The 25,754-nt window shown below is 40.7% G+C and overlaps 1 protein-coding gene across 2 annotated transcripts in view; it reads right to left on the bottom strand.

Moving 5' to 3' along the window:
* Positions 1 to 25,754, bottom strand: part of LOC149175653 (initiation factor 4F subunit (DUF1350)) — a 235,989-nt gene that overhangs the window by 17,801 nt on the left and 192,434 nt on the right. The gene's annotated exons all lie outside the window — the stretch shown is intronic.

Below are 25,754 nucleotides of genomic sequence, written 5' to 3'. Positions count from 1 at the left end.
CTGCTGGGGCAAGAAGCAAAATGGTGAGTGTTGCCCTCTAGGCAACTCCCCTAGAGACACACTCGGTGTTGATTTGTTGCTTCTTTGACAATATTTCTACTCATCATCCTAGACCTACTATTCTCAATTCATCAATTGCATTCCTATACTCATTAGTCAATCACATACAGTGGTATATTAGTTCCCATGGCCTCGATCTTAGATGTGCTAGATGATATCTTTGTTGCTTCAATTATTAATTGGTATGGTTTTCCATTGCGTGACTTCCATTAGTAGAAATGGTTCTAAGTATTTAGCTTATTGACTAGCATTAGATGGATGGTTTATCACTTTTAACTTTTTAAAGATATTACCTTGTTACTATTTTGAACCATCTTAGGACATAATTGCTTTTGGATAAGTGTGACTTAGTGTAGACAACTAGGTACTTCTATGAAGTCATGGTGGGTAGTGTTACCACACAATCTAACAGGGCCCTAAGGAATGGAAAGCCTAAGGGGCAACTACTAGACTAAGTGACAACAATGGGACAATGACCCACTATCACTTTAGTCAAGAACCCCTGCTCTTTACGGACTTTCACCGATGGGAGGAGTCCCAGTGCGAAGAGAAACATTTCGAATGGATAGATTAATGATTTAGGTATGAAGTGACTCCACCAAGCCCATTCAAGGAGAGACACAAAAATGGCTCAATGCTTCAAGGAAGCTAACACGCTCTCTAAGAAAAGCTTTAAGATGAAGAGATCAAGCCTTAGGTTTTTAGATATGATGATGATAACAGGTATTCCTAAGGTCAAGACTCTAAGAGATGAGGTAGGACCCCTCAAAGAAGATCTATGTGATGATTTATCACTTCAAAAAGGCTCTTCACTCTCTTTGAGAGACCTAAGAAATATTTGCGCTAGACCTAGTGATTTATGAATAATTTGTGAAAATTTAATCTATCATAGCAATTGGAAATTATTTTTCTAGTTGTTAATTTATTTAGAAATTTATTCGTTGTCTGCTATGGAAAATATCAAATAATTCACACAGTGATTTTCACAAATAAACTGTGGAAGAAAATAGCGCTGGAAACTGAGAAAATCTAGCACACAGTGACACACATAAAAGTATGACATTTATTTTTGGACAATTGTCCTCGGAAAAACCTAACTTGGGAAAACCAGTGCAACAGATGAGGGTTCTATTATTAAGCAACAGTGAAATCTGAGTACAATCTATGGATGGCCAACTAGCAATCCAAACTACAAGTATCTGAAAAAAATAATTAGAGAGAAGAAATTCTCTCACTCCACAAGCAATCCTAGCATTGGCTTCTCCTAAAAAACTAGCTGTCCAAACCCCAGCGTAGGCCCTCTGCACAGTCCTTGCGCTGCCTCTCACACGTGTGGCTTAGATCAGCCTCCAAGCAAGTCATCTTGCCTGCCTCTACTGTTGGAAATGACTCTCCGGCCCTCTGGAAGAATTTCCTAGCCTCTAGAAGCTGAATCAACATCCTCCCCAACTAAATCGAACTGCTCTACTTCAGCAACTGCGCAGTCCTTGTGTTGCTTCCGCATGGATCCCTCTGTCACTTGTTGTTGCCTCTCCAAATCTGGAAAACTTCCTTCGGATCACTGTCCCTGACCCTCACTATCTCTGCTTCAATCTCTGGCTCTCTGGCAACTGCTGCTGCTCTTTGGAAATCGATCTGTCAAGTAAATTGAACTGCTCAAGTGTCTCCCATGTATTCTCCAAGTGCCCATCGATTTCTTCTTATAATCTTCTGTTGAGGCTCCAACGACCAAGATTAAAACTTAATCAAGGGCTAGGATCATATTGAAGTCGATCTGTGTGAGTTTTTAGATTATTCTCACCTTGACTTAATTAATTTTGATTAATTAACCAGTCTTTGTAATATTCCTAAAGAAAATTTTACAATGATAACAAATTCATGCAAAGATAATAACACAAATTTTTCAAAAAGCATACACATAAATTAGAAATATCTCCAAATCCACAAACTAGCCAAGATTTTATTAATAATAGTGTTGTGGTACAAATGAGTTGGAGAAAATGCACCTGGGCTTGCACAAGGAAAGCTACAAGAACCAGGTGATAAATACAAGAAATATCAACAACTATAATAGCAAGCTTCTCTAAAAACTACACTGTTGCTCCAAAATTACACTGCTTCTTGACTTCGCCCCCTGATTTTCCCACTCTAGAGTGCCCAAAAAATTCTATAAAATTAGGAGAGTGCTCCTTGCCCAAAACCTAGAAAAACCCAAAAAGGGTTTGGCCTATCTCCAAGCCAAAGTCAAATCCACAAAATGGTGCAAATTCCCCAACTAACTAGCAATTCGCCCTACTATAAGAATTAGGATTTCAGGTCCGAATATCGCTCGAAAATTCTGTAAAATTATCTATAAACTCCTCTCAATAAACCCACAAAAACCCAGAAAGGGTTTTGGCTGAATCCACCAATCCCCAGTGACCCCCAATAAGTGCAAATTGCCCAATTTGGCCAGAAAACGCCCCACAAAACTAATACTACTGAATTAAGCCCAAATCCACCACTGGAAATCTCTCCCAACTTTGGCTAAATTCTCCCCTGAGGAATACCTCCAATCTCCAACCTTTATCTCTCCTCAACCTCTATTCCTCCAACCCCTGTGCACTTCCAGAAATGTAGAATTTCGGCCCCAAGAATTCTCTCAACTTAGCCCAACTAAAATAACTTGCAAATATTGCCAATGGAAACTCTAAATTGAGCTCCCCAAATTGCCTCGCTAGGGAGACACTCGAAGTTCTCCGAAATGAGGGTGGAATTCCTCGAAAATTCCTTGTGCTGAATAACACGACTGTCTTGGCTAAACAGCTCAAGAGAACTAATGTTGAATTGTCAAATGATCAAAGATACCAAATGGAGGCCTCCAAACTCTATTTATAATTGCTAGTCCTCTCCCTTGGTGGTCCCCACCTTCCACTAATAAAATATTACTTTGTCGTCATTCTTCATTAAAATAATAATTTCCACTTTTCTCCCACAAAATAATATTTTCTCCTTTTTATTTAATATCACCAAAAATTGGCAAAACTCCTTAGTGAATTTTGCACTCACAAAAATTGGGAACATTACAGTCCTCCCCGCCAAAAATTGCTTGTCCTCAAGCAATATCCTGTTGCTCCAAACGTTGGCCTAGCCAATGCCAGGGTCCCAAATGTGCCATTGAACCACTCCTCGTTGTTGAACATCCTGCCATACTAGTGATGATCCCCATGTCAACAGTGAATCACCAGATTCCAATGGAATATTTGAATGATCTCCCCCTATAGAAAGCAGCTTACCCCTGAGGGTAGATGAACCGCCAAATCTTGTTGTACCCAGATCCCATGCTAGTCTCAAAAGGGTGCCACCATGCTAACGCTGCGCCACTCTAACTATGAAAAACTTCCCATCATGCTCAGACTGTATCCTCCCCTCTCGAAACCTGATGGTGGGATATTTGTGAAGGCCAAGCTTATCCTGCCCAGGCATCTCCATGATGTCAATGTCTACCCATCCACTATCAATCTCAATCCTAAGCAGCAATAGGATAAATCTACCTTGCCATACAATGGAGGTTTCAACAATCTCCCATGTGTCACACCCAAGGTGAACTAGATCACTCTCTCCCATGAACCTACTCATCATAGAATGGAGTGTCCTATCAATCAACTCAATCCATGGATCCCATAACCAGACCTACTGCAGCATAGCTCTAACAACTGTTGGAATCTGTTTGTTCCTCATCCCTAATCCCTGCATGAAACCGACATATAGGCCCCATATATCATGAACTAATCTGATGCATGCTAAACTGCCCTGTGCCTACCACTGCATAGTACCGATGACTGTTGGAAGCCACATGTGCCAAATAACTACCCCCTGAAGGCAACCAATAGATGGGTATCTGATACTCGCAATCGACTCAGTGTATGTGGACCCATCCTGCTCCTGCCAACCATCACCACTGAGTCTGCCATCCACCCTCTCGATAATGTGCCAATACAATGTCTGGAGGTCGGACACATACTGGAAAGTTGCCTCAATCGTACACGGTATCCTCTGCTCATGCATGGTCCTGACATGCCTTGTGGAAAGAGTGACACATGTCTCCCTCGTGACCTGCTCCCAAGGCGTAGGTTCACTGATGAATGATATGCCACCCCTGCAGATGATCACCTCATCCCCTAACCTGTGGTTGTCAACTCGTGCACCGACCCAATTCCACCACCGAGAAGTCTCTCCCCTAGTGTGTTGAGTTTCATCCTAATATCTCAAGTGAGACCCCTTTCCCCAGCTACTCACGCCCAGAGTGCCAAAGGACAACAGTGAAATCGTCTGTGCCTGTAAGTGATGTATAAGAAGGACAAGCATGTGAGTCCCCATGGATACCATCGAGTATCGCTCATCTGCGTCCTTGTCGATCCTGGGTGAAGTACACCCAAAGGTATGCCCGGTGTCTCCGTCCATAAGTCTCCTTGGAGGAAACCCTCCAAGACCTCGTTGTGTAGCACCATATGCCCCTGCATCCCATCGAGTATCCTTGTAGTCCTCGACCTGGCACTGTACCCTATAGCCTATCCTTGTACACCATTAGATACCCCGTGCTACTGATGTACCATCCTGTACCGTCTTGTATCCTGCATGTGTCAGTGTGTCTGGCTCTCCCCACGTGTACGCGATGCGATGTGAGTCGCTCAGTGCAAGCCAGCGTGCTACATCAAGCAACCATGCATCTCCATGCTCCTCTGCAGGCCATTGCTCATCACTGCATACCTCTATACAACACTGGATGCTAGGTTCTAAAATTAGGTCTGTATGCATCAAGTCGCATCCCTCTACATAAGACTGGACTCTACGACATATCCTTGTGCACCCCTGGGTACCATTGCCTACTGTCGTACCACCATGTATCATATGCCATCCTGCATGTGCCAATGCATCCACCACTCTGCTAGTAATCCCTCCATGATGTGGGCTACATCTCCCCATCTTCCCTGAAAGACCTGAGCGGTCTGACTCCTCACATGCCAATGGGAATGACACTATTGTGTCTATCCTCAGTAGCTCCAGTGTCCAATATACCAATGAGAGAGCATTGTCTCCATGTAATGCCCTGTCCGGTGGTCTGTCGATGCCACCTCCTCCTACCAGCTCCTGCTAGAGTAGGCTAATCAGCCTATGACTCCATGCACAATCAATATGCCATGACAACTCATGAAATCTGCCTGCTCCTCTGCCAATCCATCCTATCACTAGTGTTGTCAGGAACTCTGAAGGGGATATGAAAAGGTGTGTGCACCCAACCACCGAGTCCATCACGTAGTTGCTACCATGACCTACCGACTCCACGATGTGATGGAGAATCCCACTTGGATCCCAACAACAGTCTAGCCCTCGAGCCCCCCTGGTAATCCACAACCTCCGCTAAGCTGTGGCCATGGATGCATCTAACCTCCTAGCCAGCTCCCTCAAATACCAACTCAATATATCTCGCGATCCAACCCCAAGGGAAGGATCGAGAGCATAAACTCCCGTACATGGAACTAACCCTCCATCCTACCAAGGGTGCACCCTACGCAACTCATGTCGCATCATCTCACCATCCTGGTCAACACATAAAATATGTTGAGGTGACTCTGCCTCTCCCTCTCCAATGTGTAGTGGTAACCTGCTAGTGCTACCGGCCTGTAATGTCTGAGTAGGGTTGCCCCATCACTCTAATGTGCACTCCTACTGAATCACTAGGGAACCCAACCGTTCCCCAGTGCAAGTCAGTTTGGCCGCTGACTCAGCACAAACTGCTCTCATGCCCTCCAACTCCTCGTTCTGCTGTAGAATGGCCTCTCGCACTGTTGTGGCCTTCTTTATCAATGTTAGAAGGCTAGCCCAGAACTAATGAAACTGTGCAGGGCGGTTATCCTCTGTAAACCCAGTCACTGCTCTGGACCCCTCCATCTCTTCTAGTACCTCCTTAATGACAAGTATGCCTCCAAGCACCTTATCAACCTGCGGTGGGTGGTCATCGTCTAGAAACTAGATCATAGCAATGGGTACCTCATCAACTGTTGGAATCTCATCAATAGATGGCCCTCCGAGTGTATGCTCTACTCCCTCAACCGAGGTGTTAGCTAAAGCTACCAAAGAGGCCTCCAACAATGGTGACTCTTGCGCCACACCAGGTATATCGATGTGCCCCTCACCATCCTGCGTGTCCTCCTGCTCAACCTCCTCCTCAAGCTTTTGACATCTAAAGCCCAGTCTCCACCAGTAGAAATGCCTCCTGGTCTCATCCTCTAGCTTTCCTCGTCCTATCCACTCCCTTTGAGGGGGTCTGGTGTCCTTTCGGTCAAATATCTCCATGAGCCTCTGTGTGAACTCTTTGTAGGATGTGATACATACATGACCCAAAGGGATTAGCCCTTGGTACCACCATTCCATAACATCTCCATCCAAGTGCAAAGTGGCATGTCTAATAGCGTTTGCCTCCCTCATGGGGTTTAGCCGGAAATATGTGTCCAATTCTTGTACCCATTTTCTGACAGAACTCCTAGCTGAACCATCAAAGTGGGTGAGGTTCAATTTTCCCTCAATGATACTCTCCCTTGAGACGTGGGTTCGTTTATAGTTCACCCATCACAGTGCATACATGCCCAAATCTTCCATGATCTTGATGGCTACTCCACAACTGGCCAAGATCATGCTCTGATACCACTGTAATATTCCTAATGGAAATTTTACAATGATAACAAAGTCATGCAAAGATAATAACACAAAATTTTTCAAAAATGCATACACATAAACTAGAAATATCTCCAAATCCACAAACTGGCCAAGATTTTATTAATAATAGTGTTGTGGTACAAATGAGTTGGAGAAAATGCACTTGGGCTTGCACAAGGCAAGCTACAAGCACCAGGTGATGAATACAAGAAAGCTCAACAACTATAATAGCAAGCTCCTCTAGAAAATTGTGTTGCTGCTCCAAAATTGCATTGCTTCTTGACTTCGCCCCTTAATTTTCCCACTCTAGAGTGCCCAGAAAATTCTATAAAATCAGTAGAGTGCTCCTTGCCCAAAACCCAGAAAAACCCAAAAAGGGTTTGGAACTTTGGCCTATCTCCATGCCAAAGTCGAACGCACAAAATGGTGCAAATTCCCTAGCTAACTAGCAATTCACCCTACTATAAGAATTAGGATTTCAGGTCCGAATATCACCTGAAAAATTCTGTAAAATTATCTATAAACTGCTCTCAATAAACCCACAAAAGCGCAGAAAGGGTTTTGGCTAAATCCACCAATCTCCGGTGACCCCCCAATAAGTGAAAATTGTCCAATTTGGCCAGAAAACACCCCACAAAACTAATACTGTTGAATTAAGCCCAAATCCACCACTGGAAATCTCTCCCAACTTTGGCTAAATTCTCCCCTAAGGAATACCTCCAATCTCCAACCTTTATCTCTCCTCAACCTCTATTCCTCCAACCCCTGTGCACTTCCAGAAATGTAGAATTTCGGCCCCAAGAATTCTCTCAACTCAGCCCAACTGAAATAACTTGCAAATATGCCCAATGAAAACTCTAAATTGAGCTCCCCAAATCGCCCCACTAGGGACACATTCGAAGTTCTCCGAAATGAGGGTGGAATTCTGCGTGGAAATTCCTTGTGTTGAACAACACTGTTGTTTTGGCTAAACAGCTCAAGAGAACTAATGTTGAATTGTCAAATGATCAAAGATACCAAATGGAGGCCTCCAAGCTCAATTAATAATTGCTAGTCCTCTCCCTTGGTGGTCTCCACCTTCCACTAATAAAATATTACTTTGCCGCCATTCTTCATTAAAATAATAATTTCCACTTTTCTTCCACAAAATAATATTTTCTCCTTTTTATTTAATATCACCAAAAATTGGCAAAACTCCTTAGTGAATTTTGCACTCCAAAAAATTGGAAACATAACAGTTTTCCTAAGTTTAGACTTAGGAAACATTAAAAAATAGGTTAATAATCTAATTAAGTCATCTGTAGGTGGAATTTCTAGAAACGATTTATGGGGTATGGAGATCTCATGTATTCTAGCCCCTCCACCAAGTTTTGTGACTAGAACATATCTGATGCTACAAAAACTAACACTCCCTCTTAGTGAAGACTGTGTTCTAGTGTTGCATGTGAAAATTCTATCACTGTAGCAACTTATTTACTTTACCTACTTATTTCCCAACAAATTATTTATGAAAACTCTTCAGTAAACATTAAAATAAATTCCGCTGCAGATATCACACCATAATACAGAAACAAATACATGCACAAGAATCAGACACATCAACACAGATATTTTGGACAATTATCCCTGGAAAAACCCAATACGGGAAAACCGGTGCAGCAGAGGAGGATTTTTATTATTCACCAATTCTTCAGTACACCTGGCTGTTAAACTGGCTTACCCAACAGAGAAAAATTCTCCAACACTTATCCCAGTCTCAGCATCAGGCTTGCTAGCCTCTGTTCAGCTCTCAGACCCTCTGTGTCAGCCCCTGCCACTCCGCGTCAGCAATGGGTCTCTCTGCGTCAACCACGCCGGCCCTTCAGTGACTATGCAGTTCTACTGCCTCTGCATCTGCCTCTCTAACCTCTGCGCTGGTCCTCTGGTGTTATTCCTGACTCTTTGTTCCGTACCCGTTGCCTCTTGCTACTCTCTAGACCACTAGTTCGAATTTATCAGCTAACCTCGCTCCAGAAATCAAACTGACTGGTCTCCTTCAGTGTGTTCTCCAACTGACCCTCAAGCCTCTTCTTATACTTTTCTTGTTGGTCTTTCAATGACCAAGATTAAATCTCTAATCAACGGCTAAGATTAGATTTGGCTTGATCCATGACTTTTGGAACATTCTAACCCAGTTTTATATTAATACCCCTTAATACTTTATTTTTCTTAAGTTTAGTCTTAGGAACTCCATTAAAAATATTAATTATTTTAACATCTCCCAAACTGGGTACAATCTGTCCAAACCATTTATGGGTCTTGGAGATATCATGTGCTTTAGCCTCTCCACCAATTTTCATGGCTAGAGCACATCCGATGCTACCCCGAATCAACATTGCACACCCTGCCACAACAACCTGTCTCTGTATCATCCCTCTATCACACTGCTGATGTCTGACAAGAATCTCTGCTAGAAATGATTGCACTGCTCCCTCAGTCATAATGTTGCTCCCTTAGTCATAGTGTTGCTTCCTCAATCATTGCATTGTTCCCTTAGTCACTCTCCATCAACCACTACACTGACTTTGATTCATCTGCCAATGACTGTAGTTGAACCAGACTGTTGTATATGTGTTGTTGCTGACACTGCCATACTGCTACCAACTATGCATCTGCATTGCAACTCCCTCTCAACTGTTGTTGCTGCAACTGCAACAACTGCAACTGAGAAGCATCCTTAATACTGAATCAACCGTGTCTGTTGCATCTATCTCCTGAGTCTTGACTACTACTAGCTATTGCATCGTCCACTGAAGAATATACGTTGTTGCTAACTCTGCTACTAAGCCTCCTACTCTGTTGTCAACACTGAACTGCGCTTCTCAGCACCTTACTGCTACTAGTCCGCAACTGTCACTCGAGAATCTGACTGCATCAATGACACTAATCCATCCTGCTACTAGATACTTTGGACCCCCGTAGCTAGGTAATGATCCATGAGGAGGAAACCTCAATGGACCTTGCCCAATCTCTGCAACTTTGGGACTACAACTCCATGTCGCTCCACCTCTCTCCTAGAGGTATGGTTGCAAACATGGCAAACTCTTCTTCCAACTTGGAAGACAACTTGTTAATCTCCACGGATGCTGCCAATTGGTCCTGCTTGTCCTTCTTCTTGAGAGGACACTGCGTGTTGTAGTGACCGAAATCACCACACCTGAAGCACTTGACTTTTGACAGGTCCTTCTTCTTCTTCTTTTGTTCCCCTTGTCCCTGGCTAGGACCGTTAGATGCTAGGGCCACATTCTCTTCTTCCTTATCACTCTTCACAACATTGTTGCTACTACTACTGATGGTGCTCTTTACTAGAGCTCGCCTCAACTCCTGCTGAGCAGATTGGCCCTTATCCTGTCCCAATTAGGAAAAGTGTCTCTGCCCAATATGCTTTGGACAAACACTTTCCAATCCTTTGAGACATTGTTTAATGCCAATCGTACAAGCTATGTGGGTTGGGGTGTCTCCCCAACGGTTGACAACTAATCTCGGACCTCCTAAATCCAAGTAAGGAAGGGATCTATGCCTACACCCTTTTGCATCCTGATGGTTCTCAGCTTCTCCTAGAGAAACATTTTCCACTGCTTGGAAGAACTCTAATATAGTTTAGAGAGAGCTACCGACATTTTCCTAGCAGTATTCTTGCCAGAAATATGCGAGACTATATGATCTCAGACTCCATCCAATATCATCTGCTTTGTTACTTTTTGTAGCATCGGATGTTTTCTAGCCACGAAATTTGGTGGAGAGGCTAGAATACATGAGATATCCAAAACCCAAAAATCATTTCTGGAAATTCCGCTTAGAAGTGTCTCAATTAGATTATTAATTGTTTTCTAAATATTTCCTAAGTCTAAACTAAGGGAATATGGTTAATTAATTAGTATTAATTGAGATAAGGCGAGAATCATCTAGCAACTCACACGGATCAACTTCAAGATGATTCTAGCCATTGATTAAGATGTAATCTTCGTCGTGAGTAGTGGATTATAAGAGGAAGTCGATGGGTTATTGGAGAATACACTTGAGAACACTAGAAATTTGATTTCCTTGGTAGGTCAATTTCCAGAGTAGCAGCAATCAGCTGCCGGAGAGCCAGAGATCGAAGCAGTGCTTAAGGGGCGGGGACAGTGAGTCAAGAGGAGATTTTCCAGATCCGTAGAGTCAGCTACAGGAGGCTCGAGTTTCCTCAGTAAGGCAGTGTAGAGACAACGTAGAAGCTTCAGAGGTAGCAGTTCGGTTTGGCCAAAGAGATGGTCGATTCAATTGCTGGAGGCAAAGAAGATTTCCAGAAGGGACCAACAATTCATTCTCTGGCTGGATTGGGAAGATGGCTTGATCAGTCACAATTCCAGGCAGAGCATATCAGTGGTTGTGCAGGCTTGATGCAGAGGTTTCCGCAAGGGTTTTGTGGAGCCCATTCAGAGCCAGTTTTAGAGCTAGATCAGTGTCGGGTGAGACAAAATTTGTCTCACTAATTTTTGTGGCCAGTTTCTCTTGTAGTGGATTGCCAATTTGCGCATCCAGATTGTACTCATATTTTCACTAGTGCATAATAATAAAACCCTCATATGTTGCACCGGTTTTCCCGCATTGGGTTTTTCCGGGGACTTTTATCCAAAACCAATAGTATAAATTTTATTGTGTGTGTGCTAGTATTTTCTCAGTTCAACACTATTTATTTCGGTAGTTTTTATTTTTGAAGGTTGCAACGTGTTTATTTCGATGTTGCCATAGAAATAAACTGAATAATTAATTTATCAGTTAGAAGAAATAATACCAGTTGTTGGAATAGGATTCCAGTGTAGGAATTTTCACATGTATCAGAGCGCGAGTGATCATCTAGGAAGCTCAGAAGCAGAGAAATAATTTCGCTTCTAAGAGGGAGCACCAGGCCGAAATTCGTGAGGCAAAGTAGTGCTTAGACAGACAGGCTGAATTGTTGGGCCAGAAGTTCGATTTTCAGTTAATGGGGTGTAGAAAATTCAATTTTCCTAGGAAAGTGAATCCAGGAGTCAAAGGAAGCAGTTGCAGCTCAGATTTTCGCTGAGCAGATTTTTGGTTGGACGCAAAGGATTTATACAGCAGCAAAACCAGTGTTGGGCGGTGTTGACCACTACGTGTCAACTAACCATAGCAGTACACCCTATTTTTTTCGCAAAAGGGACAGTGTTGGATCGACATGTACGTGCCATTCAACTGTCATCATCAGCCCGATCATATCATGTTGTAAACCCAGTCTACATGTGTAAATTGTAAATAATCTTAGTAGATCTGAGTCATGTATGTAAACTGCCTAGGCAAACCTACTTTTCCAGTGATGATCTACGTTCTGGAAGGTTTTTTGTCTCACTGATCCATGATCGGCAAAGTTTTCCTTCAACCTAACCCCAAAGCCGGAATGAATTTTGTTATTAGAATCTTAGGGGACTCCTAGTGTACTTAGTCGAGTCTATGTAAAAGTAATTTGGAAATAACTCTAACTATTTGGTTAGGTTATTACAAATTGCTTGATCTGCTAAATTATAGTTGTGTCACAGAACTGTGTGGTCTATGAGGGTCTATGTCAAATGGGTTTTCCCCCTTGAGATATAAAATTGTAAAAGTCATGATGTAAAGTGTCTTGAGGGTTAGGAAATGTTTAATCCTCTCAAAAGTCCTAAGTCCTAGGTCCTAGGTGATTTTCCCAAAGGCTAAGTTCGAGGATCCATTTAAAAATAAAAAATTGAAAATTGAAAAAATAAAAAACAATCAAAAAATATAAATATTAAAAGATTAAATTAAAAAATTAAAAAAAAATAATAATAATAATAAAATTAAAAAAAAAAAAAATTGAAAAAATAAAATAAAATAATAATAAGTAAATAAATGCAGAATTTTAATTTTTTAATATATTAAAATGCATTTAAAAAATTCGACGGATGAGATTAAAAGGGATTTTGATCCTCATCGACGGTTGAGATTAGTTTGACATGGATCACTCGAACTAGCCATTGGGAATTTTTCCTTTAAATAGAGTGTCAGGGGTCATTTGAGATCATTCGATCTGTGAGTCTTGTGCTGAAGAAAGCTCTCTTGTAATGCTTTTCTTGTGCAATAAAGAAAGACTTTGGGGTTGAAATCTTGCTGGTGTTACTCTCCTGAAATGTTGTAAGCTGTTTCATTTTTCTGCATAAATTTAATTTCAGCCATTGGTAATAGCTTGTTGAAGAGTGATGTTGAATACAGGTATTTTGTTCACTCACTAGGGTTCAGATGGTAATAAATTTTTTGAAAATAATGGCAGGTATCTCCATTGGATTTGGATTTTAGTACTGTTTTTTGCCTCTTTATTGATAGTTGAAGTGAGTTGTGTAGGAAATCTAGATTGTGAAGATCAACGGGCGCTTGGGAAAGTGCTCGGCTGAACCAACCAACTCCTCTAAAGCATTTTTCTTGAAGAGCCTAGCCCGTTTCGATCCTGGGTTTATCATTTGAATTTATCTTTTGAATGCATGCGAAGTTTTCTGAAGTAACTCATAGTAAATCTAAAATTCTGAAAATATTACTATGGATTAATGACAAATCTGGCTATTTAAGAGCCTGCAATCTGTAAATATTGTAACTGTTTAACTGGTTTGTAGGGTTTTAGTTTTAGTTCTTGCATATATTATCTCTGGGTGTTTTGTTTTGCCATTGCAGGTTGCAGGTCTAAGAAAACAATTTTCGTTTGAAAGCCAGATCTAGGCCCTAGAGGGCAAGATCTGGCTTCAGGCTCAGTTCTTGTAGGGTTTTTCGAAAATTGAGGGTTTGATCAACTACTTGCTATTGTTCAGGGCTTCATTGTGTTGCAAGAACGTTTTGAAATTTTTGAGGCAAATCTACGTTTTGTTTTATATATATCTCTGCAGCACCCAAGCGCTACCATTCATCCCCTTGGAGTTGCAAACACAAGCTGCCATTGCTAGCAGATCCGCGTGTCTCCTGCATCGAACCATCTGCTGCCCATCATGCCCCCCACACACTCTCAAACTGAATCCTCTGCTCCAGCATTCTGTTTTCTCCCACGCAGTCTTCCAGACCTTCACACGCTATCCACGTGATCATTTTTCTCCCTCACGCAGCTTCATCGCTACCATAACCAGCGTGCTTTTCTGCAGCCTCCATTTCCTCCAGCGTTCTACTTTCCTCGCCATACACACCGTCCTTCTGACCTGCGTTCTCCAACTCTCTATGTTGTTGCACGTCTTTTGCAGACTTCATCACATTTGCTCCGGCACGTAGTCTCTTCTCCCATCCATGCAGGCTTCTTCCCATCGATCACCTGCCTATCCATCCACCTATGTACTGCCATACCTCTGCCCATTTTCGACCTTCCTTCTCCCTACGCAGCTCTTTCTCTGGCCATTTCATTCTCCTATCTACGTATCCTTTTCTCTACCCGCATTTCTCTTCCCTGTCCACCGTTGTGTCTCTCTTACTTCACCTGCTTGCCAGAAACGATGCTCCTTCCATCATCCTCACACCCGTCGTCCAGGATCTGAATACACAGCAGCAACCTTCAACGAATTCGTAGCTTGCCGTCGTCCCTGTAAACCTGTGGCTGCATATTAAATACGACTTCATCCCCTTTTTAGCTTGGTATATGCAGTTAGCGTAATTAGATTATAGTTTCAACTTTATTTTCAATTCGATTTTTTTTAAGCTTTTGGTTACGTAGTTCTAGTTTTATTTAACTTAGTTTCTTTAATTTTAAATTTAGTTTTAAATCTTAGATTAATTTAAATTTAGTTTTATTTCATTTTGACTTTTAAAAATATATAAAATATAAAAAAATAAAAAAGGGCTTAAAAATCTTTCCTTCAAGTTTCATTTTTCTAGTTTTGTTTATTTTTCATTTCATTTAGATTTAAAAATAAAAAATAAAAAAATTCATAAAAGGCATAAAAAGTTTTCTTTAAATTTAGATTAGATTTTAGTTTTATTTAGATTGTAGATTTCTTTGGTTTTTGTTTGAATTTTGACTTTAATAATATTTTAAAAATATAAAAAGATAAAAATCCCAAAAAGCATAAAAAATAATCTTTAGGCTTTTTTTATTTTGTTCTATAGTTTAAATTTTTAGATTTAAGTTTCATTTATTTAGACTTTAGTTTTTTGTAGTTTAGTTTTGTTTTATTTTGAAAATATAAAAATACAAAAAAAATTGCAAATATTTTGTCGGATTCAATCCTGGCTCAAGGATTTGTCATGATTGCGATTTCGATGTATGTTTTCTACTAAGGCTAAAATTTTGATGTGGGATTAATATTTATCATTTTTATGTGGTCAAACGTTCTCAAATGCTCATTTGGAAATTAGCTATATGAAAGTGATCACTGGTTAGCATTTAAAATTTGTGTGGTTATTTAAAGCATTTGATCTTCTTAAATTTTAATTGTTGGATTATTATTAAGGCGTTGTGTGTTTGTTGAATATCTTACATCGCTTGGGTTATTTGATGATAAATGATTGTTTTACATGGTTTATACTTCTACAACATTTAATAAATAATCATTTAATCATTAACTCCATAAGGCACTAGTACATTAATTTCTAAGTCAATCAAGTGCTAAATTGCCTTGCTGCGTCTCCCAACCCGATTGGTCCACAGTTGGTTTTCATTCATCCCATAGGGTCTACCCCCCTTAGCCTCGGGAGACAGCATAAACGGAGGGATCGAGGATCAAGGTGATAGCCCCCGGTCTGAGCGTTGTCATGACAATCTGTGCGACAACATTTTTTTGGCGTCGATGTCGAGAATATAGTTTTTTCTGTCCTTGGTTCCTTCGACATTCATCTCGTTTCTTTCCTCTCATCCTTAGCTCTTTCCTTTCGAGCCCTTCTGTGTTTCACTTCCTGTCTGAGTGGCGACTCCACTTCATATATCATCTGCAAGAGTGTATACTAGAAGACATCCAAGCAGTTTGTGCAATCCTGCTCTTGATCCTGAAAGGGCTCTTAGGGTACGATTACACAAACTCTCTTCTCATACACTTCTTGTTAACCTCGGACAAGAAGCTCTCTCTGATATCCATTTGCTTTTTACTAGTCAAGTTGGGCACAACATCATGAGTATATATACCCCTTGCAATTTTTCTAACGTTCAAGGTTATCCCAATGATCTCCCAGCACTTGGGATAGACAAGTTGCCTAGCTTTATGGGAGATAATGCGATTAGTGCTAATTCGCATCTGAGATATTTTAGTATATGGATGGCTAAGTACGCAAGGTCTGCTGATTTCTATCATGAGGATGTTAGAATGACTCTTTTTATTTTAACCTTGGGGAGTGATGCTTATGACTGATTTTCAGAAAAGCCTCGGAATTCATTTAACTCCTTACAATCGATCATTGATGCCTTTAAGGAAAAGTACGGAGACAAGAGAGAAGGAAGACACCTTGTGAAAGCTATTAGCATAATCAAAAAGAGAGAGAATGAAACCGTTGAAGAATTTAACAAAAGGTTTAATGATATTATTAAAGAATTACCTCAAGATTATAAACCTACCGACAAATCTCTTCGAGATTTTTACAATGATGCCTTTAGTCCTGAGCCCTCTTATGAATTAAGGCGTGCTAAACTTAATGATTATAGGGATTGCCAAGTGTTATAGCTCTGATCCCATTTGTTATAGCTCTGATACCACTTGTTATAGATCTAACCCAGAAATATTATAAATCTGATATGAAAATATAAGACAATGCAAATAAACTGTAGTGACCGTACTAAGTTAAAGAGCCATTACTGAACTGTGAAACTGTAAAGATGGTGAATCTGTGAAACTGTAAAGATGGTGAAACTGTAAAGATTACTGAAACTGTTTGAAATGGTATTAATTGATTTGATGAAGTACTTACCTGGTCTGCTACGGCTGTTGCGATGAGGATGCTGCAGAACTTCTCCAGCGCTCTCGTTACCGAATGACCAAAAACCACCCAGCCAAACCGAGTATACCTAGATACTCAATCCAGTATGCTTCTCAACCGATGCATACCGTTCCCCCGTGCCCAGAGACTTCAAAACAAGTAAGGCTCAATAGTTCCGAATTATAAGCAGTATGGATAAATTTCCTCTCCTTCCTCCTTCAACAGCACCCGGATCAGTTTTTCCACTTACAGCAAATACAATCTCCCCCATCAAAAGGCAAAGAACCCAGCGCCCCTAAACTCCTCCTCGCCATCTCCTTATGTACTGTTCATTAGCGGTGGTTGCTCTCCCTCCACCTACGAGCCCACCGCTTCCTTTCTTAGCGACACCTCCTCAACATGCTGAGTCGTATCTTTCTTTTAAGGATATAAGGACATGTGTGTTTTTACTTTGATTTAAAATTTTATTTATTAAATTAAAATGTCCTAAGTTCATACATAGGAACTTTACTTTGATTTAATTTATTCCTTTAATAATTTATTGACATACTTTATTAAAATTCTGAGATAGATAATTATATAACCTGATTTTTTAAGAATTTACATAATTCTTTACATCTATTGTCTTTATAACCCTTTTACTTTATACTTTTAAACTTAAAATCATTGGTAATCGCTCATTAATCATGAGGCATTAAGTAATATGTGCTGATGGGTGAATGCGACTTTTCTATTTGAAGGAGTGTCAGGATATTTAATATTTTAGGTAATTTAGAATATAGTTACTAGTGCAGTGCATGCGATACATGCATATGTAGCTATCATATGCATGCATCGTATGCATGCTAATATTCTCGTGCTCTCTATATTAATGATGGGTCACTACATACACCCCTCCTTCAGAAAACTTCGTCCCGAAGTTAGAGTTTTTTTTTTTTTTTTTATAACAATACTTATAATAGTGATTAATACATTCTTGTTCGGATTGTGCATTGAGGTTAAATTCTTACTTAATGTGAGGACACTATAAAATTGGTATTTTGAATACTTTTAAGTTTATAACTTTAATGATCATGTTTTACTTCATCAGGCTCCCCAGGCTATCACAACATCATCCTATCCTTCCTAATCTCTTCCGCTCCCATCCTATCCGTCCTCTACTGGAGTATGCCATGGTGTCAGTTATACTGACCTAACCATTCATAAACTCCAAGGGTGACAGCGTTGGCTATACCGACCTGATCCCTAGTAGGCATCTGGCAATCATCATCACACGTCTAAGGGAGCGTGACTCGCACAGTCCTCCCATGACTCTAGGGTTCGAAGGATAAACGGTGGGCAACACCTCCACCCCTCCCAGTAGAATCAAGGTTAATACCCTATCATGGGATCTCTTTGAGCCTTAATTGTTCTGAAGTTTCTGTCATCACATGGTCATTTTGGTAACGGATTTGATCTGCAATCATAAACACTTGTCCATGCATTTATAACATGTGCATTAATATTTTCAAAAACACATAGCTTATGTATATTTCATACATGTCATCTAAAGTATAACATACTTTGCCATAATCTATTCATGTCATTGGCTTTCATATTAAAATATAATCATTCTTTCGTGTATTGTTTGTGCATAAAACTTATGATTTTAGATTGCTAACTGACACTTGATATTTGATCTTATGAGCACATATCGTTATGTTTCAGACATTCATTGATCTGTATGTGTTTGCTCCAGTAACAACTAGCTGGGTTATTGTCTTACTTGGTAACAAAGTGCATCATATGGATAGTCATTAGCAAAGACAAATCTCAATTCCTTCTTTTTAACAATAATGTTATTTGTTGTGTTCTTTTATATATAAATTGTTTGAAATACCTAGCTCAAAGTATGGTATGCAACACATTTGGGGAACATATTTTGTACTCAACATTTCCTTTAACAATAATACACCGAACATTGCTCTATGTTTAAATGGTAGTACTCTTTCAATACCTTGGCCCTAGAGGTTGGATTTATGTTCATGGAACCTTTGCTCAGGTTGTATTCATCACTTATAAGAATTGCTAAATTAGGTCTGAATGTTGCGTATGCATCCGTTCCTATTGACTGATTCACTATCAAGGAGTTGCTATCCATGCCAAATGAACTATTGTTTCCAGATCTTTTGCCAGAGCACATTCCAGGGTCCGAACTTAAGTTCTATGCATTATACCAGTTATTTATATGCCTCTATATGAATGAGTTAATGGCTGTTGCAATTCTGAGTTAGTTCCTCATCACATGGTGTTTAATAGTAGTGTATTCCTTGTTGAATAATTGTGAATGGTATATATAACCACTTGAGCTCAATTGTCTGGTTCTGTTATCATTTAACTGGAAATATAGTGGAAAAACTGTTCACCTACAGCTAACAGATAATAACTGATGTGCAAAAAGGGATCACTGTAACCTTCACACAAACTCAGAAATTTATTAGAAATTAAGAGAATATACAGGAGGGAATCCTACCTCTTTTACTGTGGTATTGTGATAATAATATGGCTAAATTATGTATAACAGCTGGGGTGATTTTGAGTAAGGAAGATATTATATGTGACTCTTTAGAGGCCTCATTTGAATGTTATTTGTCCACTGTATATATATATTTTCTGAAGTAATAACAATTAAGAAAACACCTACAGGAGTTTTCATACAAACTTGAAGAAGGGTCTCATAGAGGAACTTTATACAAACTCAATTATCAAAGAGGAATATCTACGTGGTTGACAGGTACAGAGGAGTGAGTCCCCTAGTAATTATAAAGGAGGATGACTAAACATTTAAAATGAATATATAGAAGATTGTAAGAATATAAACATTATTACCAATTGTTTGTTATAGGAGCATAAATAATAATAAAAACGAATCCATCCAAGCAAAATTTACAATTACAAGAGACTAATAATATTTAAAAGCATAATATCAAAATATTCAAGAAAGTACTTATCTCTAGAGAATATGTCAACTCCTTTTCGTTCAACTCTTCAAGGAGTTAATCTCGTCCTTGGTCCAAATATGTCAGGACATCCTTCCCAACAAGCATTTTCTCTAGCTTCCCAGTAACCACCAGAATACTTATAAGTGCTTTGGTCATTCTCCCTTCTGAACCAATCGGGGCTTCCATCCCTTCTCTTGCAGTTTGTAAGCCTGTCCCTGTTTCTGGATATGCAAATCGGGATCGAACAGATGATCGATATTTTTGATGTCCACCACTTAAGATATAATTAGTTTCAGAGCACTTCTGTGTTCTTAGCCGGTGCCTCCTTGAAGGCATTAAAAGTTGAACCTCCTTCCACAACATTCGATGAACTCTGAACTTCAATGCAAGGGCTCTTTCTTTAAAATCCATAAAATGTCTTCGATCAGCAATCTTGGCTTCCATCTGCTTCCTATTTTTTTTCATAGGATACAACATTCTGTTTCCACAATGAGGAATCTAGAATATCAGAAAACAGTACCCCACTGGTTTCAGACAACACTGTTGGCAGAAGCTTTCTAATTGATTCTGATGCCTCTTTTGCTACTTCCTTGTTAGCAGCCAAAATGGAAGACACAAGGTTTCTACTTTCTGTCATACCAATTGATTGGTGAGCAACCTCCTTGTTTACTTCAAAGCAGGCAGCTGTTCTTGGCTCTTCAGAAGAAATCAACTGACTCTCTAAATGCTCATTATTAGTGCTAACAGTGACAAATTTATCAACAGCATGCTCCAGTCCTCCTGAGCTTTGGTATCTGACAGCCAATGAATCCACCAGTCTGTTTTCTGTTCTTACCAACTGGTATTCCATGGATGGTATGTCCAAGAATGGTTCCTCTGACCGTTGGGATCTAACAACCTTCGTATCTGTAGTGTTGCCCCCTGATATTAGTACATGATAATTAGTAGATTGTAGTTCTGAGGGCAGGTATGTCTGGTTCAGTTCATTTTCCATTGAATCCAATGGAGATGCTGTAAATCCATCATTGAGAACAGGCATTGTAGAAATTGCCTGCAGATCTCGACCTAAAGCATTTGAGTATCTATCACCAAGGCCTTTGTCACTTGCTTCAGTGCATGCTTCCAATGAACAATTCCCGTCAGGTTCCAAGTAGTTAGTTCTCAAAACATGGTGATCCTCTGCTGAAATTTCTAAATTCAGTAATTTTGAGTTCTTTTTCATACTTCTCAATGTCACACTCTATCTTCTCCAGCTTTTGCAGTGAATCAATCTTCAAAGACAGTAGCTTAGCAGCAGCAACTGATCCAGAACCAGAAATCCCCAAAGTGGTATCTTTTGTGTGTAGAGTGTCAATAGACATACAGCTTGTTGCCACGATGGGATTCAATTCCAAATGTTCAGACTCCAAAGAAGATTCTCCCAAAACACTACATGAAGATTCTCCCAAAACACTATATGATTGCGAGACTGGCAAGGCACTTTGAAGATCAGAAATACCATCAGCAACATTGACTTTGGGACTAATAACATCAGATGCCTTAATATAAGACTTCTCGTCAATAAATACTTCATTAGAGCCAGCTACTGAGGAAGAGACATGTTCATCAGGTGACGAAATGCAGATAACAGAATAAGGTGTCACAGGTGACCCACATCCTGAGCTACTGGTCAATTTAGGACTCCTGGCATACAAATTCGTTTGCAGGGCACACCCCACCTCTTCAACCTTTGGGGACAGCAATATCTCACATTGAATTAAGTCACTCTTATTGGTTTCATCATCATGGCCCTCAACTTTCTGTTTCTCATACTTTGCCAAACCCTGACCCCATCCAAGGCGCTGTTTCTTTTGAAGATGAGTTTCATCACCAGGTAGGATATAATTGCCAGCATCAGATAATTTTGATGTGGAATGATGTGCAGACAGTTTTCCATGTATATCATGATGATTGTGCATCTCTCCTCTAGGCTCTTTAAAACTACCTGACCTACCAAATATTGAACTGCAAGATGACAAATTTCCAGAACGCACCCATTTTAAAGGCTTCCACTCAACTGAACTGCCTAAGTGGTCTTCCAGATGATTATGGGCTTCTGCAACATGATTATAATAACTGCTAAAGCTTCCATACCTGTCAAATCTGGCCTCGAAATCATTCTCAGATAATCTCCCAATATCATTTCCAGATGCCCTCCTCTGTGCATCAACTGTGTGGTCCATGCTAGAATACTCCACACCTGTGTTTCTCGATCGTTCCTTGGATTGAACTTGATCCCATGAGCTCTCTGAATCAGAAAGTAGATGGGGGGAATGCAGAGAAATATGATCCACTGATTTTCCACTTAAAATATCATATCTAACTGTGGAAAATAAACTTGTGTCTCTAGTGTCCCACGGTTGCAATTTCTGGTCTGTATGAAGATATCTGGAGCCAAGACTTGATTCCATGAGTTCCCTGCTATTCTTACTGTACCTCCCCTCCACATGGAAACCCGAGTTCTCATCTTCATGCACTTTCTCCCGCAAAGGGACATCTGTGGGAGGGCTGAGCGCAAACCCATAGGAAGCATCCTTGAAGGAAAAACTGTGTCTTTCTTCTCGTGAGGCCGCATGGGGCCATGAAAGGCCGCTGCTATTGTATTTCGAGAAAATCGAAGTAGCGGCATTTTGAGGTGTCTCGAGACCAGTGACTCCCTCAATGACAGAAGAAGAATCCTTCCTTCCCCTTCCCCTTGGAAAAATTATCTTCTCCGTGCCCCTCCTGTCCCTCTCATTTTCTTTTCATTGAGATACTCCTTCCCGTCCCCAGATGAAAGTTCTGAAGGCATGTGATGTGATAGGGTTCTAGAGCATACAATCCAACCAAGTCGAAACAAGAAACTCTAGCTCTGCATCATATCCAGCCATGGCATCTGCGCATGTCCTGCTGCAGGAGCAGGGAAATGCTGCGGAAACCTCTGAAGCTTTAACTCGAATTAGATGGCTAAACTCGCAAACTTTCACACGCCGAGCCGTGCTTGTGAACTAAGAAGCAAAAGCGTCTTTCTCTTCTCCGCTGACGGAAACAAAGGTCCATATCATCTTTCCCATCTTGTGATAACCTGTGTTTAGATAACAGACGATTCGAACTTGCAACGTCCTCGCCACTATTTGCCGTCCTGAAGAGCTGCTAGGATTCGTATTACTTAGGTTCTGGCCCTAGATGTTTCTGAAGCCCACATTTCACCACATCAGATATGCGTAGTGGTGATTTCGCTCCAATTCATAAAGATTTGAAGTCCGGCGACGACTGAATCCAATACCTTTAAAAGTATCATCTCTAACCGCTCATCCTGTTTATTAATGAAATATCGGCGTATAATGGCTCATAAGAGCCCACAGGGCATGTAATTCTTTACGCGTCAAATAAACTACCAAACTCACGCCTTAATTTAGCACGCAATTGTTTAGCTAGGCAGGTGTCGAATATCATGCCTGTGTTATTAATGGTGGCCTTCAGGTGTCGCGAGATCGAAATCCCAAAGCCCCTTTTGATGGGGTTATTCTCTAGTGCGTGCATATGCTTCCCTTCTCCCGTTGTTGAGCTTCGACTGGTTTGTGACTTTGATGATCTTGTAGACTTCGAAGGCATTTGTAACATGAGTCTGCCTCAGCGATGGGTTATTTCTCTAGGCCGCTGGGAGGCGAGAAGCCCAGCAAAGAAAACCAGAATCTGCGCGGTAGCTGTTGAAAGTTCTCGCTCAACGGAATCGCGTCCGGTGGCCAACTGACGTAGAAAACTTCCCAGGGTTCCTGCAAGGAATAATGGGGATGGAATTGACGGAGAAATTCAAGGCGCAGAGTCTCCGTTTTGGGACGCGGGTTTTCACGGAGACAGTGGTCCGCCTCGATTTGTCAATAAGACCATTCAGGGTTTACACAGATGCGAAGTAGGTGGACGCTAATACCGTCATCATTGCCGCGGGGCGGTGGCCAAGTGCCTGGATTTTCCGAGGGCTGGCGAGTCGCCTGGCAAGAGCATGTATATAGTAAGCTACATCCGCCCGAGGCCGAGCTGATGAGGTCGCCAGAAAAAGTTTTTTTTTTTTTACGTGCCTTTCCTTTGGAGGACAGTCGACATGATTAGTGGCCTTGACCACAGCTACATCCAACTCCTTGTAATCGCTATTGATCTTGGCGAGGCCAACTTTGGTGGTGTCCTTCAATGCACCGTAGGCCTTTCTCAAGCTTTGCTGCATCGTTGCCATCGCTCCAACCACCTAATTGTTGTCAGTAATCTCTGTTGAAGTGGCAGAAACCATCAACACCGATTTAGTTATCTCAATCCGATCACCAACTGCATTGGATGCTCAGTCAAATGGAATTCGATTTATATCTTCTACGGGTTCTGGAACAGGGGTATTTCTGCCTGCGCCGTCTGTGATGGTGCCGCTCCCATTTCCGCAACCGGCCTCTGGCTGTGATTGGGGCGGAGACTCGGCAATGGAGGAGGCCAACTTCTTGACCAAATCTTTGTCCTCCAATTTCTGATATATTATCTCTAGCTGGTCCTCAGCACCAATGGTTCGCTGTTCAGGTGAGTTCTGCTGCTGTAACAAGCTATCTAATGTTTGAAGCCTGTGCTGCGCCTGGTGATCGTTTGAATGCGGTTGCTGCAACAATGACTGTTGCCGTAATTGTTGGGGTTCAGCCGTTGATATGCAACCTGTTGCTGTTGTATAACAGAATGTTGCACTGACTGCTGCTGCCTGGTAACAAGCTGCTGATACTGATCAAAAGCAAACAGGGGACTGACTGCCCAGTAGACTGTTGTGATTGTTGAACAGATTGCCTAGATGATTGTAATACAGCAGTTTCTGGATTACTTCGTAATTAATAGCTTACGGTTCTGGTTACCTAACGTTTTGCAGAGTGCTAACAGACAATGAGTCAGATTTATTATTGGATGCATGATTTAAATGGCTTTACCACCACCTTATTTTGATAAATTTAGATCTTTAACCAACTTAACAGGTCCGAAAGTTGAACCGGCTCCGATACCATATGTAGTGACCGTACTAAGTTAAAGAGCCATTACTGAACTGTGAAACTGTAAAGATGGTGAATCTGTGAAACTGTAAAGATGGTGAAACTGTAAAGATTACTGAAACTGTTTGAAATGGTATTAATTGATTTGATGAAGTACTTACCTGGTCTGCTACGGCTGTTGCGATGAGGATGCTGCAGAACTTCTCCAGCGCTCTCGTTACCGAATGACCAAAAACCACCCAGCCAAACTGAGTATACCTAGATACTCAATCCAGTATGCTTCTCAACCGATGCATACCGTTCCCCCGTGCCCAGAGACTTCAAAACAAGTAAGGCTCAATAGTTCCGAATTATAAGCAGTATGGATAAATTTCCTCTCCTTCCTCCTTCAACAGCACCCGGATCAGTTTTTCCACTTACAGCAAATACAATCTCCCCCATCAAAAGGCAAAGAACCCAGCGCCCCTAAACTCCTCCTCGCCATCTCCTTATGTACTGTTCATTAGCGGTGGTTGCTCTCCCTCCACCTACGAGCCCACCGCTTCCTTTCTCAGCGACACCTCCTCAACATGCTGAGTCGTATCTTTCTTTTAAGGATATAAGGACATGTGTGTTTTTACTTTGATTTAAAATTTTATTTATTAAATTAAAATGTCCTAAGTTTATACATAGGAACTTTACTTTGATTTAATTTATCCCTTTAATAATTTATTGACATACTTTATTAAAATTCTGAGATAGATAATTATATAACCTGATTTTTTAAGAATTTACATAATTCTTTACATCTATTGTCTTTATAACCCTTTTACTTTATACTCTTAAACTTAAAATCATTGGTAATCGCTCATTAATCATGAGGCATTAAGTAATATGTGCTGATGGGTGAATGCGACTTTTCTATTTGAAGGAGTGTCAGGATATTTAATATTTTAGGTAATTTAGAATATAGTTACTAGTGCAGTGCATGCGATACATGCATATGTAGCTATCATATGCATGCATCGTATGCATGCTAATATTCTCGCGCTCTCTATATTAATGATGGGTCACTACATAAACCCAG

Source organism: Pinus tabuliformis, chromosome 4_1, assembly GCF_031772625.1.
Source record: "Pinus tabuliformis cultivar Carrire ecotype Pingquan chromosome 4_1, CPIR1, whole genome shotgun sequence".
NCBI classification, from domain to species: Eukaryota; Viridiplantae; Streptophyta; class Pinopsida; order Pinales; family Pinaceae; genus Pinus; species Pinus tabuliformis.
The sequence above is the reverse complement of the archived record's forward strand: the minus strand, read 5'-3'. Positions and strand labels throughout refer to the sequence as shown.